Source organism: Echinops telfairi, unplaced genomic scaffold, assembly GCF_000313985.2.
Source record: "Echinops telfairi isolate 266 unplaced genomic scaffold, ASM31398v2 ScPeMD7_7457;HRSCAF=8495, whole genome shotgun sequence".
Classification (NCBI taxonomy): Eukaryota; Metazoa; Chordata; class Mammalia; order Afrosoricida; family Tenrecidae; genus Echinops; species Echinops telfairi.
The window spans coordinates 38,352,920-38,373,448 of NW_022111357.1; the positions used below are offsets into that span (position 1 = coordinate 38,352,920).

At 41.5% G+C, this 20,529-nt stretch overlaps 1 protein-coding gene and 1 long non-coding RNA gene across 2 annotated transcripts in view; both read right to left on the reverse strand.

The window, feature by feature from the left end:
- Positions 1–20,529, reverse strand: part of CAMTA1 (calmodulin binding transcription activator 1) — a 1,095,522-nt gene that overhangs the window by 1,005,885 nt on the left and 69,108 nt on the right. The gene's annotated exons all lie outside the window — the stretch shown is intronic.
- The window catches only part of LOC123522673, an 11,445-nt gene continuing 1,205 nt past the window's right edge, over positions 10,290–20,529 (reverse strand). Inside the window, exon 2 of the long non-coding RNA XR_006680909.1 lies at positions 10,290–10,574. This is a non-coding gene — a long non-coding RNA (uncharacterized LOC123522673). The remainder of the gene's footprint in view (positions 10,575–20,529) is intronic.

Consider the following 20,529-nt stretch of genomic DNA (forward strand, 5'->3'; position numbering starts at 1 on the left):
CATTGGAGCACAGATGTCTGGCCTTGGTTTGTTTCTTGCCTCTTCTGGGTATAAGCCCAGTAGGGGGATTGGTGAGTCGTATGGTAACTTGATTTCCATCTGTTTTAGATATTGCCAGATCAATTTCCATAGTGGTTGTACATACTTACAAGTCTACTACCAGTGGATGAGAATTCCTGTCTCCCCACGGCTCCTCCCAACACTTGTTGCTTTCTGATTTTTTTAATTGGGCTACCTTTGAGGGTGTTAGGTGGTACCTCGTTGTTGTTTTAATTTGCATTTCTCTTATGGCTAAAGATCAGGAACATTTTCTCATATTTTGTTGGCCATTCGGATTTCTGCCCGTGAAACTTCTGTTCAAGGCCTTTGCCCACCTCTCAAGTGGGCAATTAGTTTTTTTCTTTTTGGAAGCTACCAGAGTATTGTAGATTTTAATAATAAGGCCTTTAAAAACAGGTAACTTTTAAACACAGCATTTAAGAGCATGAAGTCTAGAGTTAGATTTCCTGAGCTTAGTTGTCAACACCTCTACTTACTGTCAGCATGACATAGAGCACTAGGCCTGTTTCTTCCAGAGTATTGACCTGGTTCATTCTGGTTCCACACTTGGCTGAAAACTTGCTTTTCTGTCCCATAAATACTGAAGCAATATTTATATTTCAACTAATTTTGTGACCCATAAGACGTATAGTACCCATCTACATTTCCTGGGGCCCTGGTGGCATAGTGGTTTGAAACCACGAGCCACTTAACTCCTCAGGAGAAAGATGAGGCTTTCTACTCCCACAAATGTTACATCTCGGAAACTAACAGGGACAGTTCTACTAGTCTATCTTATAGGGTTGCCAAGAGTTAGAATCAAGTGGGTAGCAATGAGTTTGGTTTTAGTTTCATTTTATATTTCCTGCCGCTGGGAAATGTGGTTGGTGGGAAACCAGTATCCCACTTTTAGTGTATGCTGCCATCTGGTGGGGGACCTATATAACTGCAAGAACCAGAAGAAAAAAGTCTCAGCACTCCACACCACTCAGCACTTCTCACTAATTTTAACAAAACCCATTAATACCTTAGGGGGGATTTTTTTAAAAAACAATTCATTCCGAATGCCTTCCATTACTGAAAATGCATGGCTTCAACAAAAAATTCAGAGCAGAAAAAGTAATCTTATCTTGAAAGGATTAACAAGATCCTTGAATCTACGGGGTGGGGGTGGGGGTGGGGAAGTGGAGTCCTTAAGAATCACCTGGGAATCTTATTAAAATGTAGATTCTGATTCTGTAGAATGGTAAGTTTTTCAGCAGAGGCTGAACCACAAGAAACCAGTTCAAAGCCCTCATCCATGACTTGAGAGAGAAAAAAGCCTGGCCGCCTCCTCAGAGTGTGGTGAGGAGTGAATAGGTTAATAGAAGCCCTCGGTTCCTGTTACTTACTGAGCTCAAGTACAATAAAGATCATGAAGATCATGAGGGCTAGACAATTTGTAGTATTATACGTGAAGCGGCCATGAGCGGGGAAAAAACTGACAGGCACTAGTAGACATTAGTGGATTACCGTACTACCCCCGAAGATAAGGTCTCAAAGAGAGGGAGCTTGTTTTGGTGACCACTTCATTTCTGGCACCTAGTACTAGGCATTCAGTACATCCTATCAGACAAAGGAGCATGACTTTGGTGGTTGGTAGCACATTCCCCCTGCCTCCCATTATAAACACAGACATTAGGAAGAGCAAACGCTTTCTTTTTTTTAATTAAAAGATCATTTTATTGGGGGCTCTTAAAACTATTACAATTCTATACATCAATTGTATCAGGCATATTTGTACATATGCTGCTGTCATCTTTTCTAGACATTTACTTTCTATTGAGCCCTTGGGATCAGCTGCTCTTCCCCCACCCCCACCTTGTGACCCCTTGATAAATTATAATTATTTTCATATCTCACACTGACTGCTGTCTCCTTTCCCCCTTGGTTTCTGTTGTTCTTCCCCCTGGAGAGGGGTGTGTAGTTATGTATCAATCACTACAATCAGTTCCCCCTTCCTCCCTTCCTCCTAACATTCTGGTATCACTATTCCCATGCCTGTTCCTGTTATTATACCTGTGTACATGCTCCGGTCTAGTCCGAAGTGAGAAGCAGCACTGGGGTCATGATAGTGGGGGGTGAGGGAGCCCTAAGGAACTAGAGGGATACTGTGTGCTTCAATCGTGAGCAAAAGCTTTCCTAAGCCCACTGGGGAAGAGAGAAATAAACTAATGTGTGAGGTGAGATTGCTGATGCTTTCTCTCTGGAGAAACAGTCTCCTTACTACGTGGACATAAAGCAAAACTGTCGTTCTATGAGAAGCAATCAGGTCACTTCATCAGTAAGAAACTCCTACAGTCTAAAACTACTATATACTCAAAGGCTGCGTGTTCAGGCCTATAATTAGAGAAATAATAGATTCCATAGTCTGTCAGGTTCAAATCCCATAGGTAAAATGTCAACTAGCCCAGTATCCATTAGCACAATCCTATACAAGTTTTACAATTATTTTCCAGCCTCAACTACAGACTGTTCTCTCAATGTAGCTTATTTTTAATTGACGTCCAAAGTCCAAAAGCATCTCACCAATTAATGGACGTCTTCCCAAGACAGAGGTAGTAAACACATTTCCCTCTCCCTTTTTACACACACACACCATCCTCATAGCACATCACAGGGGTCCCTGGTTGTCATTTCCCCCATGCTCATCCAAACTAAGCTCTGGGGATGTCTAAGTTTTGACTGGTGTGTGTTACTCACATAAATTCAGGTACTTCCAGGTTCTTTCTACCAACCAATGGCATGGTTTTAAACATGAAGATAAAGTTACTAGATAATATGGGCTCTTTTTCAAGTGAAAGCGCTACTTTCTTTCAAAGTAACGTAGGGATGACATGACATCCACTGTTAAGGAGAGTGGGAATTACTCTCCACCCTCTTAACTATGTTGGTTCACTGTGAAAGTTAGAAATTAATAGCTTCACTACTGATTCTACCAAAACAAAAATAAACTAGCGAGGTGCAGGTGGTAAAAGCACACTCTTACCAAGTGGTATGTAATCTGGTTGTATAACTGATCCCTAGAGCTGGGTGCCAGAAAGCTGGGTGCATGGGTAGCTAAGGGATTAGAAGAAAGGGAAAGAAAGAAGTGAATGAACAGCAAGAGGTCAAGGTGAACTGCCATGGAATCACAGAGATGTGTCACTGTGTACTCCTCCACAAGGCCTGGCTTCCTGCTGGCAGTGCGTGACTAGAACAAAAGGCTGTGCTCACTGGGGGGGGCAGCTTTTCTCTGAAGTGAGGAGATGTGAGTTAAGTCTTCTGCTTGTATCCCCTGTGGCTGCTTTGCCTTTCTTTTTTTTTTTTTAATTCTGCACTTGATTGATCATTAAGGTCACTGTGACTTAGCACAGAGGACCAGCATAAGCTTGGGGAAGGGGGGCCACCAGGGAGGCACATCACATCTCAATTCTGCTTTGCTCTACACTGGCAAAACCTACAAAATCAGGATGGTAGCACTCTAATTTAATACTGTATTTAGCTGATGATCCCAAATAACACTTTGTCAGCTTTCGTGATCTAGCACAAAACCACATGCCTTGTGATATACCAGCTGGGCTGTGGTAATGCCCTTGAACTGAGACTTAAAAGCTTTGGTTACGACACAACTTTGATGTATTGTATTTCCATTTCAAAGTGCAATGACTACCACTGGTTTTGGCATCGGATGAAGTGCCACCCAAATTGGACTATGGTTAGTCAGTAAGACTACCTCTGTCCCCTTCGGTGCAGGGACGCAGCTTCTCCCCATGCTGCCTGTTTGCAAGATCGAAAAGTCACGGCTGTTTGGTTTACGGGATGCGGGGATAAGAACCATCTGCCTGGTGTGGTGTTTCTTTAATTAAAACTTTAATTACAGATATATATCTGCAGATACATGAGTCTCCCCACTCCCTATTCTTAATTACCTGTTCTAATGAGAAACGCAGAGACCGCCCGTTTACTGAGCGGCTACTATGTGCTAGGAACCTGTGTCAACTGCTTTAGCACATCTGATGGCAAGTCAATGAAATTCAGGCTCCAATCACTTAAGCCAGGAGTTTCAATCTTGTCTTCCACCTTTTTTTTCCCCCAAGGGTAAAAGATTACTTATGCTTACCCTTTGGAAGAAGGAGCTAAGAGGGATAGAAATATTCAGAAAGATCAGCACCTAAGCAATCAATGTTTTGGAGCTCCAGGGGCGCAATCGTTAGCACGCGGTACTTAGACAACAATCACTGTTTTGTGGTCTGTACATATAATGTCTGCCATGCAGCATGTTTCTGAACCCGCCCACCTACAATGTGCTGTGTGGAGAGTGTAAATCTACTCTGAGTCCTGTGCCCACGAGGAATGCCACATAGTGTCATGGCAAACACACTCGGCATTTCCCAGGAAAACAGTAATCACAAATAACAACAAACATAGCTTTCTGGCTGTGGAGCAAGTGTGTTGCCTTCTCCCTTCGTTAACTCCCCTTCTGGCTATGACAGATTTTCACTGAAGAACACCAAATATCACCCCATTTGTACTTGTGCTATGCATTTTGTCTCTGAAAATGTCTCAAGAGGTACTCGGAACCAACTGGTTAGGCACCTGCTCAAGTCGAGACCACCTGCAGGGCTTCCTGACTTTCCCATGGCCAGCTAAGGTGCTCTGCTCACCCTCAATTCGTGCTAGCCTTCTTATGGCATGTACAACCGTCCACCTGTTCACAGGAAAGAGGAGCAAAGCAGAGGGAGGTTCTGTTGACCATTTCTCCATTACGTCTCACAGTGGAGAGCCAATCATTCATGCCCACAGATGTCAGGGCCTTTACTCCATTCTTTGCCCAGCACACACAGAGAGACAGAAGCTCAAAGAGCACATGTAAGCTGGCCATGAGCCTCCAGGAGGCACTTTCCCTTCCCAATAGCCCATTCTTCATCATCAAAACAAGGGGTTCAAGCAGATATTCTCTAATCTTTCTGGTACTAAAAAAAGGACAGCAGATACACCCTAAGCCTAAACTAAATGAATCGAGCACAGTCCAAGTGTGTCCTATTGCCCAACATCCTGTTCTATTCAGCAACTAAAGCCAGTGCTTCTCAACCTAATTCTATGACGCTAAGATTTTGAAGATAAACCATCTCACTGAGAGATAACAATAACAAACAAAATGTGACAGTGTTCAGCCTAATGGGGACAGTGGCTACCTACTCCTTTGAAAGACAGATAAGACAAATTAAGTGCAGATGAAGACTTACTAAGTCAGCAGTTCTCAACCTGTGGGTCGCGACTCCTTGGGGGGGGTGTCAAACGACCCTTTCACAGGGATCACCCAATTCATAACAGTTGCAAAATGACAGTTATGAAGTAGCAACGAAAATAATTTTATGGTTGGGGTCACCACAACATGAGGAACTGTATGAAAGGGTCGAGGCACGAGGAAGGTTGAGAACCACTGTACTAAGTGATGGCCACGGCAAAGGACTTCAGGTCCTTCAAGACAACTCCACACAACTGGAAGGGCACTGGAAAGATGGGTGGATAAGAAGAACAAAAGAAGGGAGGCAGGGAAAGGAGGAACTGGAAGAGAGGCAGCAAGAAAATGCTAAGAGGGAAAGCAACCACGACCCTCTTCTTCACCTAGCTCTCCTCCATCACACCTGGCAGGCATCACATTTAAACTCTGCTTTGCTTCACAGTGGCCAAATTTACAAAGTCAGGTTGGTATCACTCTAATTTAAAACTGCATTTAGCTGTGATGGTCAGGTTGCACTGACAGCAGGCTATTCTAGAGTGGATGACTGGGATGTTGCCCATGAAAAGGGTGCTGAGTTACTGAATTGGCCCACAAAGGCACGTTTTAACTTACAATGCAGCCAACTATAGAATTAATAATGCTAGCCATGTTCTGGAAGCATAGATCTATATGTGCAGAATGTCATTTACTTTTTTCCTTGTTTATAAAATAAGTTTCCTGTATTTCTGAACCTTATCAATATCACTAGGAGCCCTGGTGGAGTAGTGGGTAATGCGTTGGGCTCCCGACTACAAGGTCAGCAGCTCAAAACCACCAGCCACTCCTTGGGAGAGAGCTAAAGCTTTCTATTCCCATAAAAAGATGCATGGGCAGTTCTACCCTGTCCAACGGGATCACTATGAGTCAGAATTGACTGCATGGTAGCGAGTTTCGTTTTCTGGTTGTTTTGTACATCAGTACAACTGGTTCTCTGAATGGCAAAAGCAAAGTTGGGGTGGGCCCGGCCTCCGTATTTTTTCAGAGCTGTACAAGTGATCTGGATGTGCAGCCAAGCAAGGGGGACTCTGCTACTTGGTCCCGAAAAGAGCCACCTGTACGACAGAGCCTTCCTGGCCATAGTAGTGGGGAATCACAAGAGCCAGCTACATGGGCATGAGGCGTTACTAAGTTAGGGGTGTACTGTTTTAAGAAAGGAGTCCTGGTGGCAGCGGCTAAAGAGTTTGGCTGCTAACTGAAAAGTCGATTGCTTAAACCCACCAGCCACTCCGTGGCATAAAAATGAAGCTGCCCGCTTCCTTGAAAATGCTACAAGGCGGTTCTACCTCTGTCCTATAGTGTCACTATGTGTCAGAATCAACTAGAAAGCAAGGATTCTTTTTCCTTCTCGTTTTGTTTTAAGGTACCACTTCTAACCAAAATGGCAGACCCACTTTGGGCCAGTAGTTAATGCAGCAGTTGCTGCCAAGTGAATTCCTCTGCTTTACTGGAACTATGACCTTGGGCAAGCTTGTTTAACCTATCTGAGCATCGGGGTTCTCATTTGCAAGATGTGGTTATTAATAAACCACCTACATCATAGGTAATTGCAGATCATTAAAGTGCATATATAGCACTTGGAACAAAGCAAGGCACGCAGCAGTGAGCGAGTGTCCTTCCCACCTACTCTGCTAGGACGAAGGGTGGAAACCTCAAAACCCCCCAAACAGTTTATTTACTCACTGCAGATAAAAGAGGGAGTACACGCCAAGTCTGACAATGATCTTTTTATTGTTGTACTATGTTCTTGGATAGGGTTGTTCAAGTCTATGACCTTCTGCCAGCCAATCACTGGGCTGTCTTCTGAGCACTATGAATGGGTTCACACCTGGAACCTTTCAGTTCAAAGTCAAGCAACTAAGTGTGTGTGCCACCAAGGCCTTCATTCTGATATTAAGAGGACTGCCCCAAAACTAGCAAAAACAAACCGTACCCAGGGCTTTTCCTAAGTTAGGAACCCAGATTTCACTTTAAGCCCCTGGCTTAATTATAATTAACCATTAAATTCCTCTCTAAGCATACAGGTCTCTAAAGACATAGACAATGTTAGGAAAAGTCTTAACTTTCTATGGAGTACCTGTGCCCCTCAGAATGCCACTTCATTCAAAACCTCCTTTCTGACTGGGATCCCTGGGCAGGGTTCATACTCACACACCCTTCGTGCTACTCTGAGCAGTGTGTGCAGTTTGACTCATCTACAACTCACCCTGGTCCTGTGACATTCATTCCCATTTTAATGAGGAAGACACTGAGGGAGGTCAGTAATTTGCAAGAGGTCAGGAGAGGTCCAAACCAAGGCAGTCAGCTCATATCCAGTCTCCTGGCCATTCTGCACAGGAGTCATGGCCACTGGCACTCAACACAATGAATAGGACTGCGACCAGCATGAGCAGAAGATGAGGTTCAAGTGCCCAGTGTGTCTGCCAAACAGTGTCCCACTCATCCTGCTAACAACCCTAAAAAGCAAGAAGGAAATAAATAGTATCTATATTTCACACATGATAAAACTGAAGTAGCAGATATGAGGTGTTTTAAAAACTCCAAGATATTAAACCAAACAACCAATTCCATTGTTTTTACATTAAAATGGCATCATTTGGGATCTTCCTATTTGAGTGTTTAAGTCTGTGTGACTACCTTAAAAGACACCGTCAATAAATAATTAAGACACCGAGGCCACAGTCAGAGGCCTTGCTAGCTGGTCAAAAGCCACCATTCTCTCAGACTAGGGGTTTCATGTTAAATCACTCTTCTAACTTACTAGAATTCCCCAATACTAACCAAATCAACAGTGCTTACTGAAAATAATAAATGCATCCATATACTAGCTCTCTTATCTTAAAATGTATTCAGCAGAAAATTCTAAAGAAAATCTAATTGATCTAATTGCAAATTGAAACATTACAATAAGTACATTTCTCTTCTGCACCTAGTAAGAAAATCTCTTCGGTTCCTACTGTGCTTATGAATAAGAGATCTATCTCAAGAGTGCAGGAGCACCCACAGGGAACTCAGACTGAGGTCCTGATTCTGTCCATGGAGACCCAGTAACTCTCCTGAAGAGCCAGTTGGGCACTGGGACTGCTGAGCAGAGGAATGGGGCAGACAGTCACAGGCCTTCAGCCTTGTATTCTATGGTCAATAAACGCTAAGTTACATTGAAGAGAGATGGCATTAAACTTCATTCACTCACTACCACTCAGTCAATTCTTACTCCCAGACTCATAGAGGCCCTACAAGACAGAGTAGAACTGCTTCTGTGGGTTCCGAGGCTCTGAATATTCGTGGGACACCTCGTCTTTCTCCCAAACAGAATGGCTGGTGGGTTTGAACTGCCGACCTTGTGATTAGCAGCACAACGCATAAGGCACTACACCAGCGGTTCTTAACCTGTGGGTTACGACCCCTTTGGGGGTCAAACCACCCTTTCACACAGGGGTCGCCTAAGACCATATTTCCAATGGTCTTAGGAACCGAGACACGGCTCCTCTATCCATTTCCAGGCGGTCCATCCACATGCAGATATGCCCACTTACGGGGTCACCACGACATGAGAAACTAACTGTATTAAGGGGTCGCGGCATGAGCACCACTGCACTACACCACCAGAGCTCACTCATGGCACCAAAGGAACAAATGAAAGGCTTTTCAGTGGGGGGTGGGGGGAGTGGAGTTGTGAGGAATATAGAAAATACTCCTGTACAACTCTGAAAAGCACTGTAACACAAAAACACCTTTAAAATTCAAGGTTTCGTAAATAAGCTGCTCCCAACTATTGGGACATTTATTCTGTGTACAACCTAGTTTTATACTCATATACGGTTTTGCCTAGCCGAGTTTCTCAGTTAGGATGTTTTGAGATTAAGTGAAAAGAGGAGACACCCAACAGGCCAAAGGCAGCTGCAAATACACCAGGCAAGCACAGGCCAGTGAGCCGGAAGTTCACATGAGTACAAATTTCCAATGAGCAGCTCACTTACAACTAATTTTAATTTGTGGTTCTAATGAATGATATAAACTTTTATAGGTACCAACAAAGCTCAGAGAGGACTTAAACCCATTTCCGTGCTCATTTAGCAGCTTCAGCTGTGTGCAATTAAAACATCAGCATTAAATGTTAGAGAAAAAATAATGAGACACTTAAAAAATAATCTGTGCTTCACTGGGCCGTGCTACGAGATATCACGTGACTTTTTTCTTTTTAAAGTATATGATTTCTTTTTTTTTTTTTTTTTTTAGTATATGATTTCTTAGGAGTGTCTTGCCAGTTCAAAGGATTAATTCGACTTTGCTCTTTGTCTTTTTATTTTGGTTTGTTTTGCTTTTGCCTAAGAATGTACTGAAACAATGCCGACAATAAAAAATGCACTGTGAAAAGCAGTCATGAAATAGCATATGGCCTAAATCCATCTAGCGCATAGACCAGCAGAGTAGACTAACCAGATTTCAGCAGAGGCAAAACTATACTGTTGGCCCTGCTAAAAATTCTTGCTTGTTCTTAACTCCGCCCTCCAATAAAGAAATTCAAATTAAAGGGAAGATGAATTTTGGAAATGAGGTAAGTTTGGTATCATCTAGCCCTTAAAAGGGTTTGAGCTTTTCTCCCAATAATTACTTGAGAATATAAAATGTAATCTGAAGTTGTAGAATGTGGCAGCTAAAACTTACAGATTCAAGTTGCTATTGTTTCTGAAAGAAACACAAGTTAATCTCAAGAGAAATCAGTGTGCAGTGATGGTGAGAGGTCTGTGCAGGAAGGAGGCTGGCAGTGGCATAGGGAAGGAAAAGGAAGGGGTGTGTGAGAGTCATGGGAGGTAGGAGTGTTGTGTGTGTGTGTGTGTGTGTGTGTGTGTGCATACACAACAAGCCAATTTAGCTCTTGCAAAACATGAATAGCAAAGGAAATATACTGTATGGGGAAATGCACTCATTAAACTTAAATTTTAAAAAGATGAAAACACAAATTACACTTTATTTTTAAAACTGGAATGAATTTTAATACAGAAAATGAAGACAGCATTTTGCAAATTTATCACTCAAAGGGACCTCTATGTGAGGATATCAGCGTGTTACACTTTGAGAGATGAAATGTTACAGCTTGTACACCAAAATTAAAAAATGAAATTAAATTAAAAAATGAAATGGTTACCAAGGTAATGCAGGTCAGGGGATCAAAGGTGAAGGGTCACACATTATTAAAAAGAAATCCAAAAGGACGGCTGCATCATGATCTCTGCAAAACAAAGGAGCTCCAGTAAGTAAAACTATTATCTCGGAGAATGCAAAAGCAAGCTCTTCTTGAAAAGAAGAATCCACTGTCACTGAACACAGTTACTCCTGACTCCGGGTAGAGACATTGTCATTTAGGCCCCATACCAAATTTCAATTACCTGTTAGTCATGAAGTTTTGGTAAAAAAAATTTAACCATTCAATCACAGTAAACCCGAAAACATCTCAATTTAAAGTGACTGAGAAGTACTAACATGCCCACACCCTGTTGTCTGGAAAGGGCATGCGATGCTAAATTTGCCAACATACCAGAAATATAATTTGGTCACAGCATGGAGAGGTTGTTTTTTGTTTTGTTTTGTTTCGGTTTTGTTTTGTTTTGCCCTATTCTCAAGGAATGAGTTCTAAAAATGAGTTTTTGCAAATTTGTTTCATTTGAAGTAGCTGCATAAAATTTCCATTATTGGAACATTTAGTATAACAATGTTCTAGAAGACAGCAATAAAATGATACATGATAAAATAAACTATATCTATTAGGTCTGTTCTCACATTCAACTTTCACTACATAGGGGAAAAAAGACATTTTAAGCAAAATAATTTGTAGTTTTACTGAAATTCACAAAATTCAAATAAGTTTGACAGGGAATATCTACAAGTGGAGCAAAGTATCTAACCCGTTAGGCTTCATTCTTCCACCAACTGTATCATCCATCCCCCTGGCTCCCCCACACACAAACTACGGTGGTGGTGGTGGTGGTGGTGGTGGTGGTGGTGGTGGTGAGTGCCACTGAGTCTGCTCCGACTCCACGGGCAATAGGACAAAACGCAGAAGAGGCTCAGGTTGGGTTTGGAAATACGTACCTAACATTTAAACCACGACCCACTTCAATTTAACTTTGCTTCCCTAGCAAGCACAATGAATAGTTATTAAAAAATCATTTCTATACTCATGTCACTAGTAAACAAAGTGGATAATAATACAAGAATACCTAAGTGTTTTCCTCTGAAAACTTCAGCTGCTAGGTTCCTTAATTTTAGATTTCAGTTCCTTAGCAAAGTACTTAGTACCAGAAATTGGGCAACAGATTCTAAAAGGCACTGTAAATATGGCTCGCCAGATACAAAAGTAAATGCAAATATAACTAGGAAAAAAAGAACTCAGTACTATTCTTGATATAAAAATGGACACTTGCCATTTCTTCTCCCAGTCTCTAAGTTCAGTTTCATCCCATAATATCTAACATTGGCATTTACCTGGTTAAAATCAAATTCCAAATGTGCTTATATATTAAAAGGGAGACAAATGCCCAAAAGTATTTTATTTAAAGGAGAAAGATATCGTTCCTAGTGGCTTAGAGCAATCAATAAATAAACAAACTCTATACACACCAAACATATTTTTGTTCCCACTGATTAGGTTTTGTTAAAATAACTCCAAAGAGTTTCATGCATTGGATTCTAGTGTGTTAGTGCCTTAAGGCCACGTTTCTAAAGCATGATGATTTTTTTTTTTTAAAGCCCCATAGCTACTGAGAAGTAAACCAGCATTTCATTTCTCTGGAATGCTCATCTCACATTAAGTCTGTCACATATGTATTTGTGGCTGGGAGGCATGCAAGCAATTTTGAACACTACAGAAGGAATCAATACCCCATCAAAACAATGCATACGTTGTTTTAGTAGCATCATTATTTAGACCATTTCAGCATGTTTGTAACAAAAGACAAGAAGCCAGCTGTGTAACGTTAGTCAAATTTTCTTTGACTACGAGAAGAAAGAATAAGCCTATTCAGATTAAATGCCTACACATATCCCTTCAGTACCAGAAACACAACTAATTATATTAAATATCTTTTACTTCCTGACAGTGAGATGATAAAGTACTTAAAGATGCTTTTTTTAAAAATCTTCTAACTCATTTTTTAAATTCACCAACTCATAAAAAACATGTTGGCTCAAATTTTCTACTAGTTTAATCTCTGTCAAGTCACCAGGCTGCTCCAACAGAAAGGCAATCCGCATGTAGTACAGAGTTGCTCTTGGAGTACTTGAAGGTACACCCACTAAACAAATTCCCACCAATCGTGCCACAGAAATGAACACCGTCTAAGGAAGGAAACACCCAGAACTCTCTCCTACACCACGGCAACCCTGAAAGGTGGCTTTGTCCTAAAAAGCAATGTTCAGTAATTTGAAAAAAATCTGCGGAGGATTTTAGGAGTCCCTGGCCTGCCTGGCTGGTACAAATGGTTAAGCACTCAGATATATTCAGTGAAAGAGGTTGCTGGTTCAAGTCCACCCAGAGGTGCCTTGGACGGCCTGAAGGTCACAGCTATTGAAACCAATATGCTCAGTTAAACTCTGACACACATGGGGTCATCATGAGTCAAAAACAATTGAACAAACAACTGGATTGGGTTGTTTATGCAGAATTTTAACTAATGTTTTTCAAATTAGTTTAGGCTGAGGGTAGTAAAGGCTATTAGTTAACTGTGGTCCCATTTTTTATATTATTACTGGAATGTAATTTAACACCCAGAAAGAGGGCTATAAACACCAAGTGATAAAACACAGCTAGGCAATAATGAACTACGTCAGCTTTAAGAACCACCACCAAGAGAGCCCACTCCCAGAGCCTGTCTATCCAGACAAGCACATCTTTTCACAGAAACAATGTAGTAACAGCAGTTACAGCTGACAACCAACTTCCTACTTCACCAGAAACTGGTGACAGTCCTGCTCTGAATTCTTAGGGCCATGGAACAAACGTGAGCACCTGCTCTTTTCAAGGTGCTGGCACAGGTGGAAAGTCTGGATACAAACTTTCCATTCTGAACCTCATGCTTCCTCCCATCTGTCCCTTCTGGACCCCCAGGCAGGTGTACCCATCTTTCTTTCTCCCCACCAAAGTCTCCCTTCTCCATTAAGTTTCTGGTGACAACGGACAAAACAGCCTGCATTCACACGTGCTAGAGTCTGCGCAGCAGCCCTGGTGGCACAGTGGTTATGCATTGGGCTGCTAAGTGCAAGGTCAGCAGTGAAACCACCAGGCGTTTCATGGAAAAAGATGAGACTTTCTCCTCCTATACAGACCTACAGTGTGGGAACCCCACCAGGGCAACTCGACCCTGGTCAATGGGAACCGACGCATGGCACTGAGGTTTTTTGCTTCTGTATAAAGTGAGGGTTTCTTAAGGCAAGATAAATTCCTAGGTGGTACAAATTCCATTATCTTTATTATCAAAGAGTAGAAGCCTAGTCTACCTCAAGAGTGTGTCTTCTGTTTCTGTGATTTGTTATGTACTAGACAGCTAATTTCTTATTCCTATAGATCCCATGTGACAGAGTAGGCCACACTCTTGGGGAGATCAGATCATCAGATCATTCTCCTAGGGCCACTTGGTGGATTCAAACCACCAACCTTTCACTTAGCAGCTCAACACTGAATCCTTGAACTAGCAGACTAGTAGAGGAATTAAACAGGAAATGAACAATCCTACTAACCCCCAAAACTTTCTCGGTGTAGCTGAAGTATGCATGCTATTCCTAATCTAAAAGCTGAAATCTGTTAGTGTGCCCAATTTGTGAACTACATTACTAAACATTAGAAACACCTCAAGTGTCACTTTTACACCATCACACCACCAGCTCCAGAAAATACTTTTGCAGAGAAATGCTCATATTAAGCCCTCACTGTCCTATAAAAAGCACTTTATAGGAATGTGTTTTCCAACAAACTCAATTTGTACTCTATGTTAATAAAATTCTTTTTGCCAAGGACCGGCATTTATAAGCACAGAGAATTGGTTCACTTCTGAAATAAGCAGACAGAGAACATAATTTCTAATAAGGGCATATCATGACAGAAATCCTGCTATTTTCACCTCAGGCATACTATTTGAAAAGCAAAAAATATGGAAGAACTAGGCAGAAATGAGTAATAAAAAATAAAAACACTCAATACTTAGGGAGTCAGGGAAGCTAAAAGGAGACAATTGAAGGAATCAATTAAAATAGAGCACTATATACTTTAACAATTCCTTACAAACGTCTATGAACTCAGTATCTTAATGCTTTCAGTAGCAGAAACTAACCTTAGCAAACATATTCAAAGATTTTTAAAAATATATATCCAAGCAAAAGTTTATTACAGGGATGAGGGTAGCTTAATTTGTTATCTATAATGATAAATAAATCACCAAGATGACATCCAATAAAACAGACAATTCACCAGAATCAAATGCACTTGAGCTAAGTATACCCTTCAGTTAAGTGTGTAACACATTTCTATTACCCTTTGCGTTAGAATTTAGCTTTTTTTTTTTTTTTTCAGTGTGTTAGGAACACCATCTATTGAAAATCCAAAAAAATATTAAGTATTTGGTCTGTATGTTTGCCAGTCATTGGTGGGGATCCCTGCACCTTCCCTGCCTCCTCCCGCCGAGAGTGTCATCACATCTCCACCACCTTTTTCATCCTCCCCGAAAATATATTTTCAAGAATGGTCTGTGCTTAATTCTTTATCTATTTCTCACAATTTTCTACAAATAATACCACACAGTTATCATAAGATTTTCATTCTACTCCTCAAAATAAGACACTGAAAGCTGAAATTATAAGCTAAATACCTTTCTACCTAGCCCCGGTAGCACTTCTGGTTAAGTAAGGTCTGCAGTTCAAATCCACCAGCTGATTTTCAAGAGACAGTTGATGCTATCTGCTCCTGTAAAGACTCACAGCCTCAGAAACCCTAGAAAGGTCCCTATGAGTGATAATTAATTTGATGGCAGTGCTTTTTAAACCTAGTATTTTATATGAAACAATTTAACTTTTCCCTTAATTTCTTCAAAGATTTCACACACACATAAAAAAATTGTATGGCAGGAGGAATGAATGAGAAAGGAAAGAAAGAAACTTTAGTTGGTGAGTTTCACAGGTGTGCATTTGTACACTTATCAATTGTTAAGCATACATTTGCAATTCAAATATATGCAAATTTATTGAATGTTAATTATCCCACAACAGAGCTGTTTAATTAAGATCAGTGAGTGGAGGGAAGAGGCAGTTTCATCCTTTTCCTACAAGCTCTGAGCTTTAGTAGGTAGGCAGTGACTGACCACGGGAGTCAATGGAAGCCCACAGCCCTCAGGGTGGAACTCGCAACACCTACACTCTGGTGGTCTTCTTCCAAGAGAGTGAAATGCTCTCAGTATTCACAAGTAGAAATAAATCAATACTATAAAGTAAAATCATTTGATACTGACACCTAATTTTCCTATTAGCCATATATCTGAAATTACATTTTCAACAAAAGTGAAAATCCGTTTTCCTAGTAAGAGGATAACTATGCAAAAGATGTACAATTTAACCAAATATGCATTAAAATTTCCCCCAGATTGGCCTACCACATTTGTTTTTGAATCAACCTTGTCATCACTAAGACCCACCTCTTTCCATTATAGTCGCCCTAGGGCAGCGGTTCTCAACCTGTGGGTCAAGACCCCTTTGGGGGTTGAGTGAACCTTTCACAGGAGTAACCCGATTCCTAACAGTAGCAAAATTAGTTATGAAGAAGCAAAGAACATAATTTTATGTTGGGGGGGGTCACCACAACATAAAGGGTTTTAAAGAGTCACAGCATTAGGAAGGTTGAGAACCACTGCCCTAGGTGAAAATAGTAGTAGTAATTTTAAAAGCTCATTGACAAGTCAATGCTGACTCATAGCAACCCTATAGGACAAAATAGAACTGCCCCAATTAAGTATTTTAATGAAGTTAATTAATTGAGGACCAAATTTCCCAAATATCAATTTACAAACAAGAAAAAGATTCCCTGCTGTTGATTTTATTTCTGTTTAAATTTACTAACCGTGCCAACCAGTGCTTATTTTAATTTTTATGCTGGCTCCTGCTGGCCCAGTCCAGTTCACTTCCTCAATTTGTTGATTCTCAAACTTTAGACTCAACAAGAATCCCCTATTGAAACAAGCATCTTGTGTGAAAGCAGTTTCCCAAATCCTACTATCTGAGAGAATTTAGTACACCAAAGGCTGAGCTAAGGAATTCACATTTATAGCAAACCCCCCAGGTCAGTTTGAAGGGAAAGATGGTCCTAGAGTGCCCAACACTACCCTGCACCTACTCACAGAGGTAAGCAACACGTTCCAGCTGGTAAGAGGTGCGTACGTATTGTTCACTAGTAGAAATAAATCAGTACTATAGAGTAAAATTATTGGTCTAGACTAATTACAAAAATATTAGCCTAGGCTAATTTTTTAAAATACCAATAGATGTCTAAAATCTATTTACACTTTAAACCCAAAAAGAATAAAAGCTACACTGAAAAAAGTTCTAGATAAAGGAAGTTCTCTGTGTACTTCAAAATCACACTATGTGATACTGGGTTCAAATAAGAATGCTTCTATTTATGGTTTCTGAGATCTTGGTCATATTATTTAATTTGTCAACTAAATCCCACTTTCTTCATTTATAATATGAAGATAATGACATTCTTACTTCACAGGGTAACTGTGAAAATTAATGAATATAATTAAAACTGCTTGGCATAGTACTTAGGACCTGAAAAACAATGCAAACATTAGTTCTGTGATTACTATGATTATGATACTGAGCATCTTACATTCCTTTCTTATCTGATGTTTACCAACACTTATAGGGGATATATAACTCTCTACACATTGCTTGCAGATAGGTGAATGGTTAAATAATTTGCTCTAAGACCTTAAGTCTAAAATATTCTAGGTAAGATTTGTCCAGATCTGTGCTACTCCACAACGGAACACTAAAGAGGCATCAGGATCCACACCTGCCCCAACAGTCAATTATGGGTGCTTACAGGACCCCTGGTGGTACTGTTGGGTAAGCACTGGGCTGCTAACCACAAGATTAGCAATTCAAAACCACCAGTAGCTCTTCGGGAGAAAAATAAGGCTGCCTGCTCCCTAAAGATTTACAAAGCCTCAGAAACCCTCTACAGCAGTGGTTCTCAACCTTCCTGATGCCTAGACCCTTTCATACAGTTCCTCGTGTTGTAGTGACCCCCTAACCATAAATTTATTTTCGTTGCTACTTCGTAACTGTCATTTTGCTACTGTTATGAATCGGACAACCCCTGTGAAAGGGTCGTTCAACCCCCAAGAGGTAGCGACCCACAGATTAAGAACCACTGCTCTATAGGGTCAATGCCAATTCACAGCAACCCTAGAGGACAGAGAGAACTGCCCCTGTGGGTTTCTGAGGCTGTAAATCCTTATGAGAGTAGAAAGACTCATCTTTCTCCCACACAGCAGCTGGTTCTTCCTGCCATTAGCAACACAACACATAACCCATTACTCCACCAAGCTCCACAGCAGTGGGTGGCTATAGAAAGAAAAAGCTCAGTAGTTTGAACCCACAAGCCCAGCCCCTCTGCTTCCCTATAGCGCAGTTCGACTCTGTCTTACAGGGCTGCTAAGAGTTGGAACTGGCTCGATGGCTATGGGGTTTTATGGGAATCAGGACAAATGAAGGAGCCTGGTGGCTCCATGGTCACAAGCTCAGCAGCAATGGTCCTCTTAGAACTCATCCGCTGCTCCATAGGAGAAAGGTGTGGCCATCTGCTTCTGTGAAGATCTACAGCTTTGGAAACCCAAAAGGGCAGTTTGACTCTATCATACAGTCAGTCAGAACTGACTTGACGGCAACAGGTATGGCTAGGTACACAAGGAGCTCAGCTGCTAACTGAAAGGTCAGCAGTTCAAACCCACCAGCAACCTGGCAACCTGCTTCCAAAAAGATCACAACCTTGAAAACCCTATTGGCCAGTTCCATGTAGGGTTGCCCTATAGCAGTGGTTCTCAACCTTCTTAATGCCGTGAACCTTTAGTTCTAAGTTCTTCAGGTGTGGTGACCCTCAAACCCTAAAATTATTTTCATTGCTATTTCGTAACTGTAATTTTGCTACTGTTATGAATCGGGCAGCCCGTGTGAAAGGGTCGTTCAACACACACACCCCAAGAGGCCACGACCCACAGGTTGAGAACCGCTATCCTATGGGGTTATGAGTTGATGGCAACAGATTTGGGATGGGTTGGGACAGTGCCTGGCTCACTGAGCACTGCATCTTGTGCTCAGCACAGTGGAGGGCACACTGACACTCCAGCACAAGTTGGGTGGGTGGGTGAGTACCCCTGAAGGGTGCACAGGTTGAATATACTAGATCCACAACATAGCTACCATAGGCCCTCCTGCATAGTACTTAAAAAATTCGAGATTTACATAAAAGAAATCAAATCAAGCACTTACTTGGAAAGAGTAGCTGATTTCAAAACTGAAGTCCTACTCACAAATTAACTTAATTAAAAGGCAAAATTCTTCATTCAACAAGTATTTATTGAGCACTTACTAAGGCAAGCTCTGTACAAAGTGCTGAGATACAACAGTGCATAGAGAGAAATCCCAGCTCTGTCTACCTTGACCATCAAGAGGTTTCCAACAAACCAGTCTTGTCAGACAGACACTATGTGGTTAATGAAGGAGAGGTGTAAGATGCTATAAAAATCAAAGACTCTGGAAGAGGGTCAAGGAAATAGTCCCCTAGAAAATAACGAAGAGGTGACAGAAATAAGATTCTATTGGCCTTGCAGGCCTTGTTAAGAATATATAATGGCATGTAAGAACAATGGGAAGCCCTAAAAAGATCTGAGAATTGGGTTCCATAAACCAACTGACATTTTAAAAATTACAACTCTGGCTGAAAAATTAGGAAATAGGCTGGAAGGGAGCAATCGGCTAAGTCAGAAGGTTATGAAGCAGCCTAGCACGGGTGGTGGTAGTGCTGGAACTAGAGTTGTGACTGCATATGGTTAGAAGGGTTATTACCTGCTAGTAGAACTGCTAGGAATGGGTTTGGATTCCATCCAGAGTAAGAAGGGGGAGGATCCCCAGGGAGAAAACTAATGCAACTTTACGGTAGCCATCTAATGTGCAACTACCTCTGCCAGATGACCAGTAATAATGCATGTTGATAGATAGCACTTCTCCTTCATATATGATGAGAACAGCACTTCATCCCTGTGGTCTTCTCACTAAAACCCCTCACCCTGTCTAATCATGAGAAAAACACCAGACAAACCCAAATGGAAGGACATTTACAAAAATACCTGGCCATTTCTCATCAAAATCATCAAAAACAAGAAAAGTCTGAGAAACCGTCACAGCCAAGAGGAGCCCAAGGAGATAGGATGACTAGATGGGATACAGAAAAAGGATAAGGACAAAAAAAAAAAATCAAACTCGCTACCAGAGTTCATTCCGCCTCACAGCAACCATACAGGACAGAATAGAACTTCCTATGGGTTCCCCAGTCTGTAACTCTTTATGAGTAGAAAGCCCCATCTTTCTCCCATAGATCTGCACCTGGTGGTTTCGAATAGCAGTTAGCAGATTAATGCATAACCACTACGCCACCAAGGCTCCTTCCTAGGAAAAGAACACTAGATTCAAGGTAAGGGAATCTGAGAATATTGAGTACCATGGACTGCTAAAAGGACAAACCGATCTGTCTCAAAAGAAGTTCAGCTACAGTGTTCCTTGTAGGCAAGGATGGAAAGACTTCACCTTACATATTTGGACACATTATGAGAGACAAGTCCCTGAAAAAGAACGTCATGTTTAGTAGAGGGCCAGGGAAGAGGAGGAGACTCTCAAGGAGATGGATGTACACAGTGGCTACAACAATGGGCTCAGCACAGGAACACTTGTGAGGACAGCGCAGGACTGAGCAGTGTTTCATTCTGTTGTGTGTAAGGTTGCTCTAGGTCGAAATGGACTGGATGGCACCTACCGTTTCCCCGAAAGTAAGACATCCCCCTAAAATAAGACCTACTTACAGTTTTGCCTCTTGCTGAAATATAAGGCACCCCCCCGAAAATAAAGCCCCCCCCCAAAGCTACCGT